Below are 24,422 nucleotides of genomic sequence, written 5' to 3' on the forward strand. Positions count from 1 at the left end.
TGTTTGTTTAGCTCTGTATTCCATTTTTAATTTGATTATTTAATTCTCTGGAGTCTAACTTCTTGAGTTCTTTGTATATATTGGATATTAACCTTCTATTGGATGTAGGATTGGTAAAGATCTTTTCCCAATCTGCTGGTTGCTGTTTTATCCTATTGACAGTGTCCTTTGCCTTATGGAAGCTTTGAAATTTTATGAGGTTCCATTTGTCGATTATTAGAGCATAACTGGGTTTTAAAAGAAACCAAAACACTTCTAAATCAAAGTTCATCATTGAAGGTAGTAAGGGCAGGCACTCAGAAGAGCAGGAACCTGGAGGTTGAGCTGATGCAGAGATGGTAGAGGAGTGCTGCTTGAGGGCACGCTCCATCATTGCTTGCTCAGCCTGCTTTTTCATAGGACCAGTGTGGGAGTGGCACCGTCCACAGTGATCTGGCCCCTCCTATATCAATCACCATGGAGAAAAAGCACCACAGCCGTGTCCACAGGTCAATCTGGTGGAAACATTGTCTCAGTTGAGGTTTTCTCTTTGTAAATGACAAGTTTGTTTCAAGTTGACATAAAACTAGCCAGCTCACTACTATTTGAAACACTTTTTGGGGGGCTCCATTCATGGTTCTGCCTTTAGAACTAGTTTATGTAGCTCTGTTTTCTTTGTTCTGTCGCCACACCTTGTGCATTTCTATCCTCATATTCCCCACAATCCAGGCATCTAAGCCTCTTTGGATAGACTTGTATATTCCTCATTGTAACCTTTGCAAATACAGAACTTACAGAGTCAATGTCTGCTGCATAATTATTCAGTGATGTGCATGAAGATAAAATAAAGTACAATCTTAAAGACAAAATACTGCATATTACCTGGTAGAATATTATATAAATATTCTACCATAGATATATTATATATCTATTATATAAAATAACAACTTAACTTGGCATAGAAAGAAAAATGTTATTTTTATTAATTTTTTTGAGAGTGACATGGTTTAACTTCTTGAGTTATATGTTTATTCTTAGACAAACCTATTTTTACCTCAAACACTAATGCCAATACCACCATAAGGTTCAAAACTTATTAAAAATAACTGATTCATTGGAGAAAATTACAGAGTTACATGTAAATATAATTTTCAAAATTTAAAGCTAAAATATATCAATTATGTGATAGAGGCAGTTGTTTCATGGTTTCAAAGATATGATAAGCCACATAGATAAAGGTTCTCTCATTGCTACTTGGAATTTTCTAATCTCCTTTTCAAAAATCTCTTGGTTGTTTTACAAGGAACAAAATCACAGGAGAGGGAAGTGCCCACTGTGTTCGTTTATACACATCCAGACTGTATGTTTCCTTGTCTTGAGTTCAGGGAGGCAATATCACAGCATGGCCTCGGTATAAAACAAGTAAAAGATAACAGGAATACACCAAACTAGAGTAGGTCAATTAAAAAAACTTATTAACAAGCAATTACCACTCAGTCGTTTTTGCTTTGTGTGTTTGTGTACAGTATGCAGTAGAAGTCAACACGTCAGGCTGATTCTTCCTGAGGTCCTCTTTACTGGAAATGTCCGAGGAACTTTGGAGAAGAATCTGAAACCACCATAGAAAGAGGGCTTGACTTGTCCTGTGATAGAAATTTAAAACTTTTCTCATTGAAATGAGTCCTAGTTCTGTCTTGGTTAAAGGAAAAGAAAAATCTCTTGATATCAATGAACCGAGCCCTAAGCAGTAGCTCTGACAATGGCTGTTAACAAAGTCAGGCCCATTGTGCCAGGGAACAAAGGCAACAACCTTATTAATAATGGGCTAGTCCTATGGAGAGCCTGGGTGGGTAAACTGCTGTCTGGAAGTAGACTGTTCATTCATGTGAAGTAAATTAACACTTCCTGGGCACCAGGGTACGATTAGGTGCATTGAAACAACTTATTTACTGTGGGCATCCTGGTGCCCTTGCATTCTCCACATCACTGTAGGATTGGACCTGATGAAATCACATGGTACCAACAAGCCAGACCTTACAAATTTTAGGCAGTAGCTCAGTGAAGTGGCAGGGACCCAGAGCAGTTAAATCAGCTGGGCACTCCTATAAATGTAGTGAAATTTTCATCCTTAGCTTCTGTGAGGCAGAGAAATTGGAGCACACCAACAACACTAATAATCCCCAATGACAAGTTGGCCAGGACTCTTTTTTTTTTTTTTTTTTTTTTTTTAATGTGTTAAATGACTTTTTTTTTTCAGGCTTATTCTTGCTCCTTCAGAGAAAAGAGAAACAAACCAAACTTTTCCTCAATTTTTGAATCAAAATTCAGGAATTTGACACTTTTGTATCTTATCTCTCACCACAGGCTACCTAAGAGTTAAGAAGACAGAGCAAATCAAAACCCAGTAATTCACAATTAGAATAATGGCAAAGTAAAAGGACAGATTAAATTAGTTGTGGGAGAAATAAAAATAAATGCTTCTTTAATTGCTTATTTGGATATTTACATAGTATCATTGTTATTTGTGATGTTTACTTCTTCTTCCTCTTCTTCTTTTTTTAAAATTAGTATTTCTTAGAAGAAAATAAAGGACAATTTGGTATTCCCAAAATCAAAGAATTAGAATTCTTTTCTGAGTAATTTAATTATTATTATAATTTTTACTTATTGATATTCCATAGAGTTTAGTTATCTGGAACCACAGACAAGAAAGTGGTAGAGAATAAGGGCTAGTAGTGAAAGATACCAGGACACAAAGATGATGGTCAATTAGGTATCAGTGGTACCCAAGTGTGGCCTGCAACCCAACTTCCAGAAGCATGTGTGAGTGCTGAGCCTTCACTGGCCTGTTCGGCATAAAGCAATAGCTGTAGGAGAAATCAAGCAAAAATACCTCTTACGTTACAATGGTTAAGATAAAGAGATGGATGAAACAGGAGGGTAGAGTCTGCAAATATGTGGACACCAGTTATCAGGATGGTGTGCAGAAGGGGAAATTCGAGGGGCTGCTCTGGAAAGACCACATTGGTGCTGCAGCCAAAAACCTGTTGCAGTGGAAACCAAACCCTATCCTTTACTCACCCCCTTGTCTTTTAACTGAGAGCAAACCATGTTTCCTTCATTGCATGCTCAAAAAAACTGGATGGATCTGAGCTTCAGGACACGGGAAATTTTATGGAATAAACAGATTATTTAACAAAAAGTAAGAATACTGTTAGATTTAGAAAATTACACTAGCATCATTAAAACATGTTTTCTAATCTAAAAGGCATTTGCTCACCGAATCCCAAGGTTTTATATGTGTATTTGTATGAATATAGGGTCTGTATTGCAAACAAATGTGTATCATTATTAAACGATATTATTTGTTCCATGATTTCTCTTTGGAGGAGAAAAACTCGATCACTTGTTCTGTTTATCCTTGAAAGACAGTTGAAGCCACACTTATTAAAGGATGCAGGCTGGAACGCAAAAGAGTGAGCATGCAGTTCCTTCCCTTCTGTAAACCCCAGAGCAGTGGGAGCAATCATCGCGATTGCTGCTGAGTATGAGTTACACTAATTTCTGCCATCAACAAATCTGATTAAATTCAAAGAGGGTAAACATTTTTTTTCTAACTTGTAGCATTCTCAATGTTTAGAAACAGAAAATTTGTCAACTTGGAATAGGTTTCTCTAACAAGAAATTGAGACAACCTCTTTCTTTCTTTCTTTCTTTCTTTCTTTCTTTCTTTCTTTCTTTCTTTCTTTCTTTCTTCCTTCCTTTCTTTCTTTCTTTCTTTCTTTTTTTGAACCCTCCCAAGGAGACAGACATTTTTTTTTTGGTCTTTCCTTTCATTCTGTGTAGTGTGATGCACTGAGATTCCAATCATGTGCTCCACATCACACATTTTTTTTGTTGCTCAGACGTAATGGTGAGTCTTCTTATGCCTAGGAATGAGTTCATCGAATCCGTCCAAGTCATCTCAGCATTTAATACCAGTGCCAAACATCTGGTCTGCAAAGTCCAAAACAAAACAGAAGAACAGCTTAGATACTTCTGAACAAATTGGCTAAACATTTTATTCTACTTTATGAAACTGAATGCATAGATTATTTTTGCAGCATTCCAGTTAAACATTTTTCTTCCCCTTCCTCAAACCTTAACCTCCCCTCCCCCAAATGCACTACTCAGTTAGTGTTCACTTGCGAAAACCAGTGTGTTGAATTCGCGTGTCCAGGATATTGCAACATGACATGTGTTGATCCCCAGTAAGAGGTCGCTGTGAGACGCTCTCACAGAGACTTGGCTGAAGTTGGATGTGGAAGATAGATTCTGGACTGTAAATGACTCTTGGTGAGCCTTTCTAGGACCCTGTAGGAAACACAGAGGAAATCTGTCAGTTAAATGTTTTCAAATTATATCTGTATATCATTTAATTTAGCTTCTGAAACCCACCAGTGATATAATCAGGTTAGATCCCTTTTGTTCACATGGGTTAGATTATAAAAGGCCAGGATTTGGGGTTGTAACTTGGAAAAAGGTAACAAAAAATGTACAAAGGTAAAAAAAATGTACTTTAAAATCTGTCTTGGAAAAGTAATATTGAGTTAATTTACTTGGTAGGCTAGAAAAATAGCAGTTTATCATTTTAGAATCAACATCCAAAGCAGATATCACCATCTTATAAAATAAACATGCAGGGAAAGGGTAACACACACATTAGCTGCAAACTGAGTCTGCATCCAATACTGTATGATGATAAGAAAGACTCAGTATGGTGTGATGTATAATCGAAGCCATTAGCCATATGGTGCAGTGTGAAGAGGGTCTCTGTGGCTAAATAACAGATGTATCTTATATGGTTTATTAAATAGTGATGCAATGGGAAGTAACACTTTCACAATTATTGGCTGTTCTGAAATATTTTTGTTAATGTAGCTGCTTTTACTGGGTTGAAGGAAGCGTGCGCGGTGAGGTCTGCATGCTCGTGTGTAGAATAGAAATTAGCTGCAATGGTGACGTTTTCAGAGTGTACCACTGAGGTATGCCACAGAGCGTTTAGAAACACTGGGCATATTCCTTTCAGAGTTGCTTTCTACCTGCCACCTGTCAGTACAAACATTGCTCGGTGTAGAAAATGTGCTATTTTTCATGTATTTTCCACAATCAACAAAATAGCAAGTAAAATTATCCAGAGACCTTGTTATGTTACTGTGCACAGACTATTTAGCTCCTTTCGCCTGCAAAGCTGCCAACATTACTTGGGCACATTTCTGTTTTTAAGAAAAATACCTTTTAAGGGATTTATTTCCTTCACTCATTTTCCTCTAGCCGGTATGTGTGCCAGGTGGCTTATACTTTATTAATCCATCAGACTATTCTGGTCTACACTAGATCTTACTTTGGTCTTGTGTGCTGGTTCTGCAATTGAGCTCGTTAGAGGACAGGCAACAGTATCATAGGCAATAGAGTAAAGGGGGTGTGATTGTGACATTCTCGCCATGGGACCTCAGGGCAGCTGCAGCTGCCGTTAGGAGACTGTTTTGGTGTGATGAAGCACGCTGGAACCACAGTGCATTTGTATAAAGTCATTCTCTTAGCTCATAATGTTATGGTTTCTTTGAAAATAGATCAGATGCATTTATTTTTGGATGACAGAAATTTTAAGTTTGAAATGGACATTTTAGATAATATTTATGGGTTTAAAAAAAGTAAAATGAATCATGGACAATATAAACATTGCAAACAGTATCTATAGTATCTGAAAAGTTGCAATGTTGTTTCTCCAAGGGAGAAACGTTTCTCCCTTTGGTATTTCTTAAAGGCAGAAATACCATTCTTATTCAATAACTATGTTTCACTTTTTATTGTTTTGATTCAAAATACTTTAAATATATTTGCTTTGTTTCATGACTGCATGGCAGAAATCTTTAATAGATCACATGTTATTTTTATGATGTTTTCCCACTACTGAGTGGCAGGAACATTCCAGATTGAAAACAAAACAAACAAACAAACAAAACAAAACAAAACAAAAATCCTTAGTCCCCAAGTAAGACCAACACTGAGAAGAACCTCTGGAGAGCAGCCCAGACTACCCCAGTAGACAGGCAGCTCAAGTGAGAAACCAATGTGCTGTTTATGCCATTGAAATTCTTGGAGCTATTCATCATTGTTTGCTGGTTAAAAATAGGTTATAAGATTTATGATGGTCACAGATATTTGTTCTAGAACAAATTTAACTCTTTAAACAGCATTTAAAATAATACCCTACACAAAATATTAGGCAAAGCAGAATAGTCTCAAGCTTTCGGCCCCAAATGAGACTCTCGGTGCCATAGCACGGTATTCGTGATCTCCTTTGCTTTGGGACTCAGCGGGAGCTGGGTGATTCATAATCCTCTCTTGCTTTGTTTCTGGTCATGAGCCTACTGGCTGGTAAATACAAGAGGGTTTATAAATGTCATTTTCATGTGCTGGAATAAAGTGTTGGAAAACAGGTGATTGTATGTTGTGACGAAAAATATGTAGGTATGTGTGTGAAGACAGAAGTTATGACAATACAGATTATGCAAAATATTTAAGAAGAAAAACCAAGTGATATTTAACAGTATATGTTTCTATTAATTCATCATATTTACGAAGTACTTGTTAGTTTCTCTTTATATTGGTTTACTGTGCTGATTCCCAAAGATAGTTTGTTGAGATTCCTACTTCCAAAAGTATTCATGGTGGTACACACTCCTTTTTAATTATACTAATTGAGAGACTTGGGGAGGGAATTACATGTTTCATGCTAGCTTGGACAGTCGAGATTTTCTGTATTAAAATATGAAAAAGGATAGAGAAAATAAAATCAAGGTCCTACGATTTAAAGTATTTCTTTTATTATATAAAACATACAAAGTATATATGTATAATATACAGTGTATTAAAGAAATTTTTAAATGATTTGAGTCCAATAATATACAAAAAAGCCACTTATTTATACCATTATCAAAGGTGTTATGAGTTTTGCTTGCCTTGTTTCTTTAGTTTAGCATGGATCTTCCATCCTATATAAGAGCTGATTGGGTTGAGATCACATTCCAAATAAACATTTTGCCCAAGTGTACACATAACAGATCAGAATTTGGAAGGAGAGTGGGAGGAAGGGCCGTCTCTCACTCTTTTACCTGCTTTAGAGACCCGTTCTTCCTACTAAGTTGCCTTGTCCAGCCTCAGTACAAGAGGATGTGCCTAGTCTTAAAGCAACTTGATATGCAATGATAGGTTGATAGTCATGGGAAACCTGCCCTTTTCTGAAGAGAAAAGGACTGGATACAGTTGGATGGGGGTGGGGAATGGGGGGTGAGGGGCCGGGAGGAGAGGAGGGAGGGGAAACTGCTGTTGGGATATAAAAAGAAAGAAGGAAAGAAGGAAGAGAGAAAAAAATGTATAATAAGAGTGATTTGATGTTTAAAAAAGAAAGAAGGAGACAAGTTATGTTGATATACAAGATTTTCTTTATGGGGGATCAGGTTGAGTTAAGTAAAGATTAAAATTTTTCAAGTAGATTTTTAGTCTTATGGGAAACACTAACTTTTCTAGAACTATGTATTTTGATATTAATTATATATTAAATGATTTCTTAGGGGAAAGCCAGTGTCACCTGTAGACATTTATGTTTGAGTGTGAAGCTCAGTTCTGTGCTTTTTCAGGCATCTGCATTGTGTCATCAAAGCCTTGTTAGTTACCTTGCTTATTCACAGTATACTGCCTTCGACTGTCAAGAAACAGGTTTATAATTTGTAAAACTGGTTAAACCAAGATTCAAACTCACTTTTTTGTGTCTGTAATGTATGATCACTCTAGATTTTGAAACTAGTTGGTTGCTAGCAGGGCTCTAACCTTCGAAGTGTTTTGAGAGCATGTGCAAGTAGAACCTAAAATTCTGTGAGGTTTGACTCAGGGTCACATACCCAGGGACAAATGTCACAAGCTTAACTCTTTTCATTCTGTCTTTTAATACATTGAGCCATCTCTTATTTGTTGATCAGAATCCTTGGAAGAAGCTTGAGTCTGCTTCTCTATAATGTGATATGATTTCAAGTCATTTAAAAAATACTGTCATTCAGAATGAGATATGACATTAAATATTTTGTATTTCTTACCTCCGTATATAAAAGTTTTTGATTCTACACTTCTTTTCTGAACCTGAAAATTCCATTCGTGTATTTCTGCTGAATATCGAAACTATTAAATAACAGGTGTCTATGTCTTCTTTCCTATTCTAAAGAGTAGCATATATATTATATATACATTACATACACACACACACACACACACACACACACACACACACATGCACACACACACATATACATACACTTACACTTACATTTCCTGAGACTAGATCATATATATATACACACACACATATAACATATGTGTGTGTATACATACATACACAAACATGTATGTATGTAATTAGCACACATCTTGTAATTAGCACAGATGTGCGATACTTAGTGTGGTCCACAGCCTTTTATCCACAAACACAATGTTAAAAATAGAAATAAGGAGAAACGTAATTGTTAAAAAAGCCCAAAGTTCATCCTGTCACATAAAGCTTCATATAATGGCAAATAAATGTTTACATTCTGAGTCTTTCTCCCCATTATAAGCAGCCCGCTTTCCATTGATGAAAGCAGCTGGCTGGGGCTGCTGATCCAGGTATTTTATTTTGTCAGGCATTGCTAGCTGCGACGGGGCTTTCATTTTCGCCAGCATTTGTAGTGTAAATGAGGAGCAACCTATTGTAAAATAATGCTAAGAAGATCAAAGAAAGCAATCCCAACTACCACACTAAAATCATTCCAGGGAAATGTTTTTGATTGTGGTTAATAATGTAATCAAGCAAGGAACCTGTCTAGAAGTTGCAGTTACTGCAGAATTACTGTTAATGTCACAAAGAACATAATTGATAATAATATGGCAAGAAAGTTATAAACAGATGAAGACAAGGGGCTAATAAAATATTTACAAAGAGCCATATAGTTTTGATTGAAGTACTACATATATTTTCTTAGACAAACAAACCAATGTTGCAACTGAAGATTTAGAATTAAGGCAGGAGGATGGGAGCATAAAGGGAAGAAAACCAAGGGGATTGTTTCAAAAAAAAAAAAAAAAAAAAAAAAAGAAAGAAAAAACGACCCCCCCCCCAAAAAAACGCTCTTTGATTTCATTCTTTAAAGACCAATTACTTTTTTGTCCTCTGTGGGTGAAAAAAATCTTAATAGCAAAATCATTGGAAGATTTTTCTGATTCATTTTATATTTAGCAGATTACAGCTTTAGTCATCAGCAGGAAAGAGCCTTACAAACTGACAGACCTGAAATCATGTCCTTTGATTGTAATTGACAGAAAAAGCATTTAAGGGAAAGAAAAAAATATTTTATTCATCTTTGATTACACTGTGATGTGATTTGGTGACATAATACAGCTGGGAGTGAGGCAAGGGAGGCAGTAATTCCTGCTCGAGGGTTTGACATGATGTAGCCCTTTAGTCATCTTCATGCCAACGCCTCCAGCTACAATAGTCGCCTTGATGGCGCTAGACAAATAGATATACAGACTGTTAGAATTTAAAAGGCAAACAGCTCTAAAATAACATTTCTTAAGGCAATATATTTCAGCTTTAAATGCTTGACAACTGCACATTTGACTGGACCTAAAATTAAATCTATTCAACTTAAACATTTTGTGGTATAAGACTACACCCATTTCAGCAACACTTCCCTAAAATAATAGAAAATAAATGGTTTATACATAATAGCTTTTTAAAGAGGTGAATTTTCAAGAAATAATATGTCAGTTCCTGTGAATTTATACGTTAACCCATCCGTAGGAGCTGAGCTTTGTTTTAATATTTGGTGTAAGATTTCTCTTTACCCTCAACCCTGCCTCATTTACTTTTCAGGTCAGCTGTTATAGTTTATAATACTTGATAAAATCGATTTATCCAGGTATGACTTGAGCAATGTCACAATGGTTGAGAAACAGAGAAGATACTGCCCAGTTCCTTTTCAAGTATTTAGTTTACTTAATAAATCTAGAGTCATCAGTTTGAATAGTAACTTTAGAGTTTTACATCTTCAATATCAAAGTGAAAAATACCTTTCTGATGATTATTTACAAGTAAATTAAACATTTAAAACGTAAAGACCTTCAAAAAATAAGGAAATGTTTATGTTTCAGAATGAAACAAATAATGTCAGGCAATGTGTAAAATAAACAGCTCATATAGAATTGTTTCTTCACTTGCTTTTAAACCAAATATTTGGAGTTGTGTGTATATATATATATATATATATATATATATATATATATAAAATATTACAATAGTTTAATATATATCACAAAGAGACAATAAAAATGTGTTACTTAGTGATTGAGAAGATCTGAAAGTTACAGGAGTGTTTATGTTTTTTTGTGTTACCAAGAGAATTAAAATCTACTCAGGAATGACTTATTAAGGACTTTACAATTTTCTTTTTCTTTTTTTTTTTTTTTTTAGATGTGATGTCCCTGGGAATATGGAACATTTGTCCTGAGAAACATGAAGTACCACCTCCTCTTACCTGAAGGAGGCAGAACTCTGTGACTCATGATTTTTTAAATATATTTTTATTAGGTATTTTCCTCATTTACATTTAAACTGCTATCCCAAAACTCCCCCATACCCTCCCCCCCCACTCCCCTACCCACCCACTTCCCCTTTTTGGCCCTGGCGTTCCCCTGTACTGGGTCATATAAAGTTTGCACGACCAATGGGCCTCTCTTTCCAGTGATGGCGCACTACGACATCTTTTGATACATATGCAGCTAGAGTCAAGAGCTCCGGGGTACTGGTTAGTTCATAATGTTGTTGCTCCTACAGGGTTGCAGATCTCTTTAGCTCCTTGGGTACTTTCTCTAGCTCCTCCATTGGGGGCCCTGTGATCCATCCAATAGCTGACTGTGAGCATCCACTTATGTGTTTGCTAGGCCCCGGCAGGACTTTACAATTTTCAACAGAAGATTATGAATTGTCACACACAATGATATTTATATATGTAAATCAACTATTTGAATGTGCAAGTTAATTGTGTCTAGAAATGTCAGACTAATTATATACTCTTACGCTATATTTATTTGAATGTCCCTAAAGCTGTTTAAAACTAAAAAAAAAATTCATTTAAAGAAGGTTGCTGCAGTTACCACAGATAGAGCCCACAATTCACACTTTTGAGTGTCAGGTATATCTCAACTCTGCTACCATGGTTGTGATCCAGCATTCTGTTGAAAATGCTCGTATAAAATTGTTGAAAAGCCTGTCCAGAGGACTTCCAGTTTAGCTCCAAGGTTCGGGTCTTTTTACTGTCCGTGAGTTTGTGCTCAAATGCTTCTTCAGAATAGTTACAGTTATCTCCTATCACATTTAAAATTGGTTTAAAGTTATAAAAGCAAAAATGGAAGCCATTCGCATTGCATGACTTATATTTCATTCTAGGCTAACAGTTGCTTGTCATGAGAGATAATCGTCTCCTTCCCTCATCTGCCTACTCTGCTCCTTGCTGCTTCTGCTTTTTTAGTTTGGTGTATTCTTTCCCATTTGGTTGTTGGGATCAGTTAGAAATTTCAAGATGTAATTGCTATACATATAGCATCAGTTCACATTGCATGTTGGACAAGATGATTGTAATCAAATGATCGTCATCCCCTTAATATTCGTGTGTGTGTGTGTTTAAAGGTGATGTTTCTGCTTCCAAATATTTTTGAAAACAGAGAATTAGAAAAGTAATTTCTTTTTTTTTCTTTTGCAATTCTGTTATTTCATTTTAGCTAGCTTAGCATTGTTTTCCATTGAGTAGATGATTCTCCTAAACTATTCAAAAATTTCTTTCTCTTCCTTCCTTCCTTCCTCCCTCCCTCCCTTCCCTCCCTCCTTCCCTCCCTTTCTTCCTTCCCTCCCTCCCTTCCTCCCTCCCTCCCTCCCTCCCTCCCTCCCTCCCTCCCTCCCTCCCTTCCCCCTTCCCTTCCTCCCTCCCTTCTTTCCTTCCCTCCTTCCCTTCCTTCCTCCCTTCCCTCCCTTCCTCCTTTCTTTCCTTCTCTCCCTCCCTCCCTTCCTTTCTTTTTCTTCCTATGGGTGTCAATCAGTCCAGATTTTCAGGATTTCCATTGCACTTAGATAATGCCATGAATCATTTGAGACACAGAAGGTTCAAACTCAGACTGTTTACCATGTTGTTTGCAGATAGTATTTGGGGAGTTTGTATAGAAAGCATGTACCTCAATTCATAATCCACAAAGTAGTTACCTATGCTGTAAAAGCATTTTGTTTTGTTTTTCTTTTGAGGGGGATGGAGGGAGAGAGGCTTAAATAACCATTGTCATTACTTAAGAGTATTGTTTTACAAACTATCTTCATTTTACAAGGGGACTTAAGTAAAAATATAATTTTTTATTGAAAATAGATTCTTCTCTCATCCAATAATTCTCACCAGTTCCCCTCCCTCCATTCTTTCCAGCTCCCATCATCTCCACTCTTCTCCAGATCCCTTCCATTTTCTTTCAGAAAAGAGCAGGCCTCCAAGAGACAACAAGCAAACATGACAAAGCAAGATACAATAAGACAAGGCAGAAATCCATGTATCAAGGTTAGGCAAGAAACCCAATAGGAGGAAAAGTGTCCCAAGAGCAGGCAAAAGAGCCAGGGATACACCCAATCCCACTGTTAAAAGTCCCACAAACCCACCAAGCTAACTGTAACATATAAACAGAAGGCCTAGCACACATCCAAAAAGGCCCAGTGCTTGCCTCTTCCTCTTTTATGAGGTTTCATAGCTCAGAAGGGAAGGACCTAGTGGAGACCTCCAATTTAGACTTTCTCTCTCGATGTAATTTTTGGCTGTGAGTTTTTGTACCTGCTGCATCTGCTGCCAGAGGTAACCTCTCTATGATGCCTGACCAAGGCACTAACATATGATTATATGCTATGAGTATAGCAGAATATCATTAGGCATCGTTCATTTCACTGATGCTTGTTTGTATGTTTGTTTGTTTTGCCATTCATATATAGTTTTTACCCTAGGTCTCTTCACTATTCAGTCTCCAGTTCCTGGACATCCAGGCAGTGCCAGACACGGCCTCCCTCTCATCACACAGGTCTCAAATGAAACCAAGCATTAGTTGGTCCTTTCCACAAGTTCTGAGCCACCATTGTCCAAGTATATTTTGCAGGCAGGACCAATTGTAGGTTGAAGGTTTTGTAACTGGGTTTGTGTCCAAGTTTCTCTCTTGGTAACATGCAGAATACCTTTCTAGAACATAGAAGTAAAGGCTTCATGCAGGTGCCAGCTTGACCTCTTTATGTTCAATGAGCTGTGTGGATGTTGTTCTGTGCAGTGGGCCCTACTCTCAGCTTTTGGACAGTGGTCCTTTGTCCTAGCATCACCTTGGGTTGTTTGGTGATCTCCCTTGGGAACCCCTTGGCCAATAACTCAATGAAGAACAACCGAGTCCTGCCACTGGAAGCCTTGCCTAGGTACAAGAGATGGTCAGTCAAGGCTGGTATCCCTCATTACTAGGAGTCTTTACTAGGTTCACTCTTACAGATATCAGGAAGATTTTGCTGCACAGGGTCTCCACATCATTCTTCAAGTGTACCCAGATTTCAGCCTTTTCTTCTTGAAAGTCCTTCTTTCTTCTCTTCTTCCTCTTTCAATTGATCTTCTTTCTCTCATTCCTCCTTCCCTCCATCCATATGTAAAATCTATTTTATTTCCCCTTGCCAGGGAGATCCTTGTATCCACCCTAGACCATTCCTCTTTACCTAATATCTCCAGGTCTACAGATTTTAGCTTGGCTATCATTTGCTTAACAGATAATATTCACTCATAATTGAATATAAACCATGTTTCTGTTTCTGGGTCTGGGTTACCCCACTGGGGATGATTTTTTTCTAGTTCCATCAATTTGACCACAACTTTCATGATATCATTCTTTTGACAACTGGGTTAATAATGCATTGTATAAATGTTCCACATTTTGTTTATCTATTGTTTTGTTGAGGGACATCTAGATTGTTTAGTTTCTGATTATTATGAATAAAGTCACAATGGACATAGTTGAGCAAGTGTCTTTCATGTAGGATGGAATGTCATTTGTGTCTATGGTCAACAGTGATATGCCTGGTCTTGAGGTAGATCTATCCCTAATTTTCTCAAGAACTACCATGATTTCCATAGTAGCTGTACAATTTTGCTCTCCCTCCAAAAATATAGGAGTGTTCTCCTTGTTCCACATCCTTGCCAGCCTGAGCTATCACTTTTGTTATTAATCTTAGCAGTTCTGACAATACTACAGGTTAAATTGCATATTAAGTCCTATGAACAAATAGTGGGAGACTTCAGTATCCCACTCTTACCAATGGGATAGAAATTAAACAGAAATACTAGAGCTAACATACACTGTTCAAATGGATATAACAAATATTTATACAACATTTTACCCCAACACAAAAGAATATGCACTTTATGGAACTTTCTCCAAAATTAACCACATACTCAAACACAAAGGAAGTCACAATAGGTATAAGAAAATTGAAATAACTCCCTGCATTCTATCAGACCATCATGGATCAAAGCTGGATATAAACAAGAACAGAAACAACAGAAAGTTTATATACTCATGAAAACTAAAAATTTTCTCCTGAATAAAAAAATAGGCCAAGACAGAAATAGAAATTAAAGTCTTTCTAAAATTCAAGGAAAATGAATGCACACTATATACAACCTTATGGGGCACAGTGAAGGTGGTGCTAAAAGTTCACAGCACTAAGTGATTAGATTAAAAAATTAAGTAATCAGGTCCAAGAGTAGTAGATAGGAAGAAATAATCACAGGGCTGAAATTAATAAAATAGAAACAAAGGAAGCAACTCAAAGAATTGGTAAAAAATAAAATGTTGATTCTTTAATAAAATTAGCATCATAGACAAACCCTTATCCAAAGTAACTAAAACACAGAGAGAATATCCAAATTAACAAAATCAGAAGTGAAAGGGGGATGGGGTTAACCTAGACACCAAGGAAATCCAGAGACTCACAAGGACAGACTTTAAAAATCTGTGCTCCACAGAATTGGAAAATCTAGAAGAAATGGATAATTTTCTTGATAGGTAACACTTACCAATGTTAAATTAAGATTAGATAAATAAATTAAATAGACTTATATTAGATTAAGGTAGATTAAATAGACCTATAAACTCCTAGTGAAAAAGAAGCAGTCATTAAAATCTGCCAACAACAAACAAAACCCAAAACCACAACAATAACAACTACAACAACAACAAAAACGGCCCTACCCCTAAACGAAAACCCAGGCAACATGGTTTTAGCACAGAATGCTACCAGACTTTCAAAGAAGATGCAATGCCGGTACTCATCAAATTATTCCACAAAGTAGAAAAAGAAGAAAACAGCCTGATTCATTTTATGAGGTCAAGGCTACTCTGGTACTTATTATAGACAATTTTCTTTATGAATATAGACGCGAAAGTACTATTCTATTGAATTTAAAAAATCGATAGAATACTTGCAACTCAAATTGAAGAACACATCAAAAGCATCATTTACCATGATCAAGTAAGTTTCACCACAGAGAGACAGGAATGATTTTTTCAACATATGAAAATTAGTAAATGTAATGTAATCCATCATATATATGAACTGAAAGAAAAAGAACACATGATCATCTCATTAGATGACAAAAAGCTTTTCTGAAAGTATTTTATTGTCATTTACAAATCAACAATAGCATAGTACAATTTTAGAAAATATTAAAACTTTATTGAGTAATTTGCATACTTTTTCACATATTCTTAATTATTATGGATAGAACACTGTGGAAATTAAGAAAAGATGACTTAATGTCTTATGTAATGTTTAGCCTTCCAATTTTTATTAATACTTTTAAGTATTATATAGAATTTTAATGGTTTTTGGTTTTCAATTTGTAATTAATATATTAACATGTATTGTCTAGAGATTTTTTCCACTATAGAACTCACATTTCTTTTTTTTTTTCTCTTTTTTTATTAGGTATTTTCCTCGTTTACATTTCCAATGCTATCCCAAAAGTCCCCCATACCTACCCCACCAATCCCCTACCCACCCACTCCCCCTTTTTTGGCCCTGGCGTTCCCCTGTAAGGGGCATATAAAATTTGCAAGTCCAAAGGGCCTCTTTCCAGTGATGGCTGACTAGGCCATCTTTTGATACATATGCAGCTAGAGACAAGAGCTCTGGGGTACTGCTTATTTCATATTGTTGTTCCACCTATAGGGTTGCAGTTCCCTTTAGCTCCTTGGGTACTTTCTCTAGCTCCTCCATTGGGAGCCCTGTGATCCATCCAATAGCTGACTGTGAGCATCCACTTCTGTGTTTGCTAGGCCCTGGCATAGTCTCACAAGAGACAGCTATATCTGGGTGCTTTCAGCAAAATCTTGCTAGTGTATGCAATGGTGTCAGCGTTTGGAAGCTGATTATGGGATGGATCCCTGGATATGGCAATCACTAGATGGTCCATTCTTTCGTCACAGCTCCAAATTTTTACTCTGTATCTCCTTCCATGGGTGTTTTGTTCCCATTTCTAAGAAGGGGCAAAGTGTCCACACTTTGGTCTTCGTTCTTCTTGAGTTTCATGCATTTAGCAAATTGTATCTTATATCTTGGGTATCCTAAGTTTCTGGGCTAATATCCACTTATCAGTGAGTACATATTGTGTGAGTTCCTTTGTGATTGGATTACCACACTCAGGATGATGCCCTCCATTTGCTTAGGAATTTCATAAATTCATTCTTTTTAATAGCTGAGTAGTACTCCATTGTGTACATGTACCACATTGTCTGTATCCATTCCTCTGTTGAGGGGCATCTGGGTTCTTTCCAGCTTCTGGCTTTTATAAATAAGGCTGCTATGAACATAGTGGAGCATGTGTCCTTCTTAACGGTTGGGACATCTTCTGGATATATGCCCCAGAGAGGTATAGCTGGATCCTCCGGTAGTACTATGTCCAATTTTCTGAGGAACCGCCAGACTGATTTCCAGAGTGGTTGTACAAGCTTGCAATCCCACCAATAATGGAGGAGTGTTCCTCTTTCTTCACATCCTCGCCAGCATCTGCTGTCACCTGAATTTTTGATCTTAGCCATTCTGACTGGTGTGAGGTGAATCTCAGGGTTGTTTTGATTTGCATTTCCCTGATGATTAAGGATGTTGAACTTTTTTTCAGGTGCTTCTCTGCCATTCGGTATTCCTCAAGTGAGAATTCTTTGTTCAGCTTTGAGCCCCCTTTTTTAATGGGGTTATTTGATTTTCTGGAGTCCACCTTCTTGAGAACTCACATTTCTAAGAGTATAAATATGTTTATATGCTCACTGAGTCATGTGTTCTTATCTACATTAGTTAATTCTTTTTCAAAATTTTCATGCTTCTGGGAATGTTAAAAAAAAGCCCTGCCTAATAAGCATTGACTATGAGTGGTCAATACTTGATGCTTAAATTTTATCCCTTAAAATAATAATTATCATCCCTACAGTTATGTTATTATAATTGCCCCTCATTACCTTTGCAAATTTAAAACCAACATTACTATTTATTAAGTAAGCTTATGTGAACACAAAATTTATGAGACGTTTATTTTAACTGAACTTTTAAGTAAGAAAAAATATAATTACCAGTACTCATTTAAACCTATGTAGGTGAGAAGGGAGAGTAGTTAAAGATCCCAATGAGGTGCTTTTCATTCCTAGAACCCATGGTGGAAGGAGAGAAGATGCTGCCAAAAGTTGTGCCCTGATGTACACACTGGTACTGGACGTGTGGCTTCTCTTCTGTTCTTGTTTTCTCTCTCTCTCTCTCTCTCTCTCTCTCTCTCTCTCTCCTCCATCTTCCTCTCTCTCTCTCTCACAAACACACACTAATACTCATAACTAAAATAGAAATAAGTTTATTTTTTTATATTTATATTCTTATGATTATTCCACACAGAATGAAATGCAGGATTCCAGAAGTTCCAGGCTCTGGGCAGTTTAGAAACATTAATCTGCCCAACAAATTACCTTGTCCTGTTTACTTTTCAGGTAATTACATATAGATTTTTGTCAGATAATAAAATAATTTTGTTATTTGAAAATCTGCACCTCACCTTGAAATCTGGAATAGCTGTATCTATTATGATGTTGTTCTTAATGGTATATTATTTGAAAATGTATAGTATTCTAAATATATTAAATGTTACTTAAAGTGTCCGTCCCATTATATTTGTGGGAAAGTTAAGTAAGTGATAAACCCATTTTTATTTGAAAAACTGCAAGAAGTTTGCTGCTGGAGATAGATGGTATTTCAAAACTGGGAAGATAGTGCATAAGACCAACCAAATTACTTATCACTTTATGTATGCTGATACCAAGATAGGATTCAATCCATCTGAAGAATGGTATTGTTTTTTGTCTCAAATGCATTCAATTTCATGATTTTTTTCTTTCTAAATATATATGATCTTGTGCAAGGTCAGGGTCCCATGACATTTGGCAAAGAGTAAGTTGTCTCAGCTCTCTGTCACCATGTATTCCTATGTTAACCCAGTAGTGACCTAATATTGTAGCACATTATAAAGTGATATATGTTTATACTTTCAAGTTACTATATTTTCTATGTCACTACTATATTTTTAAACTATGCTACAAATAGAAAAAAATGAGTTAAGGTTACAAAAATCAAATCCTTAAAATTACCATTTGAATGAAAAGCAATTTTAGGGATAATTATAGTTCACATTCTACATTCAATGCATTTTGATATATGGCTAATTACACCTAGTAATATCCTTTAGTTGAATTTTTGTTAACAACAATAACAATTTATTGCAAAATTAATTCTTTGGTACAATTTAATATTTAGCAATGTGAAGTCAAAGTGACTTGATTTCACTTCAGACCACTTGTGCTCCGGTTTCCCCTGTTCATGTTCTAATTGGTTATTACAGGTCACTTTAGAACTTAGTTTAAAAATAAATTAAATTGGTTGCAAGGTGCATTTAGTAGAAATAGCTTGATATTTTCAGCTCATGGGGCTTTATTTAAATAAAAAACGGTGAAGTAATGCAATCATCTTTGGTTATAAAAGTGATGGATGAATTGAAAACATTTTTGAATCAGGTCAATGGCGCTGATGATTAGTACATTGTTAATCAAGTTCCTCAGATTGCTATCAAACGCTTTAGCTCTTTTGCTCAGGCTGGTGAGAGGATCATGAATATTAAAGAGATTCAAATGGATGTGCTCTCATGTAATATGGAGTATTACAAATGAAAAGACTAAACGAGTACAGACTGGCGCTGTATGGACTCAAATATCTCTTAAGTAAAAGAAATGCCTAATCAACTTCTTTGCTCAGACATAGCAGCGAAAGGCAAAATTTCCCTTTCCCTTTTCTTTTCTTTCCCCCCTTTTTCATTTGCTTTTGTGAACTAAGTTTTAGACACACAGACAACCCAGTAGATGTGGTTCATGAAAAGAATTATTTTTAAATTAGAGATTTACAGTTGAATGTGTTCATCCTTTGGACATCGTGATATACTAACACCTATAAAATTCACACATGAGAAATGCACTATTGAGTTATATAAAAAAATAATTTCTAGAGCTGGGAAGTTGGCTCAGTTAGTAAAGTCCTTGCCACGCAAGTGGGAGACCAGATTTTGATTCCAGCACCCATGTTAAAACAACAACAACAACAACAACAACAACAACAACAACAACAACAACAACAACAGCCTACATTGAGAACACCTGTAATTTCCATGCTGGCAAGGCAGATCTAAGATGATTCTTGTGACGTGCTGGCCAGACAGCCTACTTGAATCAGTAAAATCCAGGTTCAGTAAGATTCTGTCTTAAAAATTTAGAAGGCCAGTGACTGAGGAAGATATTCTGAGCCCTACATACATATACACACATGTGTGCACAGACAAACATGGCCACACATGTATATGTATTCACATATGAACACAAAAATATTAATTTTTAAAACATCTCACAACGTTTTGAATAAGTTCATGATTTTTGTATTGGACCTCCGTTGTAGTTATCATTGGACACAGTGGTACAAGCAATAGGTTTGTGTGTCTGAAAAGTGTGCCTGGAAGTAGATAGAAAAATAAAATGTTGCACCATAAAAAGATTATAGTACAATGCATTCCTGTGGTTTGAATCTCAGCATACATTAGAGTCAAAGATGAATGTTGTGTACATCTTTAAAGAGACATATGATATGTAGCACTTTGTGTAGCCTGTTATAATTTTTGGCATTATACACATGATAGTGTATGTTAAAATCTTATTCTATATTTTTGACTTATTACTAAGTAAGATTTTGATTTTTTTAAAACATAAAGATTAACTATAGATAACTCTAAATGTTTAATTCGGGTAATCTATCTCATCATCATCACCACCACCACCATCGCCATCATCATTACCATCATCATCATTTTGTGTGTGTGTGTGTGTGTGTGTGTGTGTGACAGAGTTACTCTGTATTGCCCTGACTTTAATTTTAATAGAACTTGGATTGTAGACTGGGCTGTCCTAGAACTCAGTGACCTACTTGATTCTGCCTCCTGAGTCCTGACATTAAAGGTGTGTGCCACCAGACCTGGTAAAATCTGTATAAATGACAGATTTATGACACATCCTCTTCAAGATAGTGAATGCCAAGATCAAGATTAAAATTAAGATAGTTTAATTTATAATCTAATCTATATTTGATCTTAATAGTTAACTACCACTAATTAGAACAAAGCAAAATACAACTTTACATATCTGCTCTTAAGAAAAGCATTCAACTTTAAGAATGAATGTAATATCTGGGTAGTGGTAGCTCATACCTTTAGTCCTACCACCTGGGAGGCAGAAGCAGGCGACTCTATGTGATTTTGTGGCCAACCTGATCTACAGAATGAGTTACAGGATACCCATAGCTATACATAGAGAAACACTGTCTCAAAACACACAGACACACAGACACACACACACACAAAGAGAGAGAGAGAGAGAGAGAGAGAGAGAGAGAGAGAGAGAGAGAGAGAGAGAGAGAGAGAGAGGAGAAATAATGTAATTATAGAAGAATTTTTAACCAAGCAACATAGTTGCTCTGGCAAGGGATCACATCCAAAGACATCCAAGGTCTATGCTGGATTGACACACTTTAACCACTCTGGCTGGAATTCAGACACACCCTTAGTACACACCTTTTATTCCAAACAATGAAAGTCAAGTTTGTAGAAGGAAGCAACCAGGTTTGAAAGTGATGTGTAATTGAGGGACAGACAAAGTGCTAAATCAGAGAAAGATTTGACAGAATGAGTTCAGTGAGTGCAGTTGAGTCCAGTTCATTTTAGTTCAGTTTGATCGGTGCAGTTCAGTTTGTGGAATTCAGAGGCAGTTTTCCAAGCAGATCAATTCAGTCAGATGCTGACAGAAGCCTGCTTGAATCAGTCAACTTGAAGAGGCACTTGGGCAAGAAGAGCTGAGTTGAACCAGCCAGCCAGAGCTCAGAAAGAACTAGAAAAGGTAACCTTATTCAGCAGTATGTCTCCGAGACAGCAATTTCATCTGGTGAATAAAAGTTACATTTCTATGTAATAGAAAGACTAATGATGGTGACAGTAAACTTAAAAAGGTTTAGTAAGAAAATAAAATGTAAATTAAAACTTGAAGATGACATAGAAGTTAGGTAAATATAGAATGTTGCAGGGCATGTGTGAGAGACGTGAGAACATCAATTTAAAAAGAATAGAACGTAAGTTAGAATATCCAAACAAATCCTGAAAACTGGGGAGAGAAAAGCATTTGGAATTTGTTAGAGACCAGTTCACGAATACCACAGAAAGATGTGCAACTCTATCCTAATGGTAGGGGGGAAAAATTCATTGAATGGTTTTTTTAAGCTAAGTTTAATGGTCAAATACATATTTTGTTTTCAAGGTTTAAGCTGATAAAGAATAGGTTGGTTTTTTTTATTACCTAAGATTTTAATAAACTAATTCATTGCTTAAAAAAAAAAGAATAGGCTGAAAGTCATGAAAATTTGGAGATTAAAATCATTTAACAAGGTTTTACATTCCTACAAATAAGAAATTCTTGTGATTTGAAAGAGATTGGGGTCAGGCCCAATGGATGGAAATGAACAAAATTAAAATACAGCAATGTATTGAAATCAAAATGATAGTAGCTCTAATTAGTCATGGGGACTCATGAAAGCAGCTATTGATAGTGAATTAGAATAACAAAATCAACCTCTCCAAGATTTTTGCCATTGACTCAAACTCTGGGTGAGTGGAAACTTTACTGAGAAATCAATAATACCAGAAGAAACACGCATGGGAAGCTTAGTTTTTTTAGCTGCCCTGTCTTAGAAGTATCATCAACCCCTGAAGATTCTAAATTCTTAACTGGGAAGATCAAAATGAGCTCTGAACACACACACACACACACACACACACGTGTGTGCATAATTGTGGACATTTAAATGTCTAAGGCATATATCCTTTGTCATATGTGTTTGTTTCTTTTTCCTGAAATGATTTTCTTAAGAATCCAGTTCTTTAAAACAATATAACTGAGATACTATAAGTAGTAAGATAAATGGAGAAAAGTCAATCTCTTTGAGACACTTTTTATTTTTTAATTTAAAATAAAAAGTATTTTGAGACAAATTCATGCTCTGGAGCCTAATCTGCCATCAACCTCTAGATCAGACTGCTTTCTTTGCCTGTCTCAGCCTCTCCAGTCCCAAAGTTACAGTACCCTCTCTTCTTGCCTACTGCCATTCAATTAGCTCTCACCAACTTTGTGTGTGTTGATTACCTATCCTCTTAAAGAACAGATATTGTATGATTCCACTTTGTAAGAAGTGTCCAGAAGATCTAAAAGGATAAGAAAAGAGATTTCTGGTTGCATAAAACTGGAGGGCTATAGAGACAGATAAAATTGTTGTTGAAACTGTGGTGTCTCTTAGTATAATGAAAATGTTCTAAAATGATTTGTGACAATATTTATTATATTTAATAATATAATATTTAATATTTACACATCATTGTATAAACATAACCAAAAATCATTGGTCCATACCATTTAAGTGTGCATATTGTGTGGTATGTGAATTACATTTTAATAATGTTGTTTTGGTGAAGGAAAATGAAGAAGAAGAAGAAGAAGGAGGAGGAGGAGGAGGAGGAGGAGGAGGAGGAGGAGGAGGAATGGAAGAGGAGGAATGGAAGAGGAGGTAGGAGAGGGGAAGGAGGAGGGGAGGAGGGGAGGGGAAGAGGAGGAGGAAGAAGGGAAGAGGAGGTGGGAGAGGGGAAGGAGGAGGGGAGAAGGAGGGGGAGGGGGAAGGGAAGAAGAGGTAGGAGAGGGGGAGAAGGAGGGGAGGAGGGGAGGGAAGAGGAGGGGGAGGGGAAGAGGAGGAGGAGGAGGAAGGGAAGAGGAGGTGGGAGACACGGGAAGGAGGAGTGGAGGGGGAGGGAGAGGAAGAGGATGAAAATTGAGTAAGTACATATAAGCCCAGCCAATAGCAGCACAGTGTAAATCTTTACCTTCTTTTTCTTGCACTGGCTTCCTAGATAGTTCAACTGGCAGTTGTTACTAGATGGCAAAAATCCAGAAGCAGTGAAATTCCTGAAAATATTTGGCAAGTTTACATCTTTAAAGTCTTTCAAAAAGGGTGATTGGAATGACTGCAAACCCTGATTGAAAAGTATACTACTTCCACAATGGAGTGTAGCCCAACAATAATTTATTTTGAAAGCTGTAATTCACTTTTGACATTATCATTTGATGCCTGGGATGCTTTCAACTGTAATGATTGGCTTGGAGCTACAATGGGAGATTTCCTAAGAACATCACTTCTTAATAACAGCAGTCAGAAGAGTACAAAGTAAAATGTGTGGAATCACATAGTTGAAGTCCAAAGCATCCAATTGCATAAAACAGAACAGCAATCTATCATTAATTGTAATCCTTGCAAATGAGCAAGGAAAGAAGAAGAATCTAAAATAAAATAACTGAGATTTCATCATTTTAAATGGTGAGTGTCATGTGCCTTACTTAGCTAAATCTCTGTAGAAGAAAAAGGGAAAGGATGGTGAGTGCTTCCTCTCTGGTCCTGCTCACTCTCGGTAAGGCTCAAGGCGCTTTTAATCAAGCAAAAATCTAGACTCTGTCATTTTCGAATTCAGGAGGGGGTTTGATTAAACTCAAAGATCCACAAAAAGATAAAGATGCAGATGATGTCAGATGTTAATGTCACCTGTACCTGAATCACCATCTGATCACCAAATAGCAGTACAGATCATGTAGGAATAAAGAGATTT

General features: G+C 36.4%; 1 long non-coding RNA gene across 8 annotated transcripts in view; it reads left to right on the plus strand.

The window, feature by feature from the left end:
* Nucleotides 1-23,283, plus strand: part of Gm29478 — a 202,414-nt gene extending 179,131 nt beyond the window's left edge. For 7 of the 8 annotated variants that reach the window (XR_871002.1, XR_871000.1, XR_003948205.1 and 4 more), the window contains 2 exons: nucleotides 10,523-10,639; nucleotides 18,038-18,133. This is a non-coding gene — a long non-coding RNA (predicted gene 29478). Of the gene's footprint in view, nucleotides 1-10,522; nucleotides 10,640-18,037; nucleotides 18,134-23,243 lie in introns of those variants that run through there. The other variant, XR_870997.1, reaches the window with a different exon arrangement.
* Nucleotides 23,284-24,422: the final 1,139 nt, after the last annotated feature.

The sequence above is a fragment of the Mus musculus genome, chromosome 9 (genome assembly GCF_000001635.26).
Source record: "Mus musculus strain C57BL/6J chromosome 9, GRCm38.p6 C57BL/6J".
Lineage (NCBI taxonomy): Eukaryota > Metazoa > Chordata > Mammalia > Rodentia > Muridae > Mus > Mus musculus.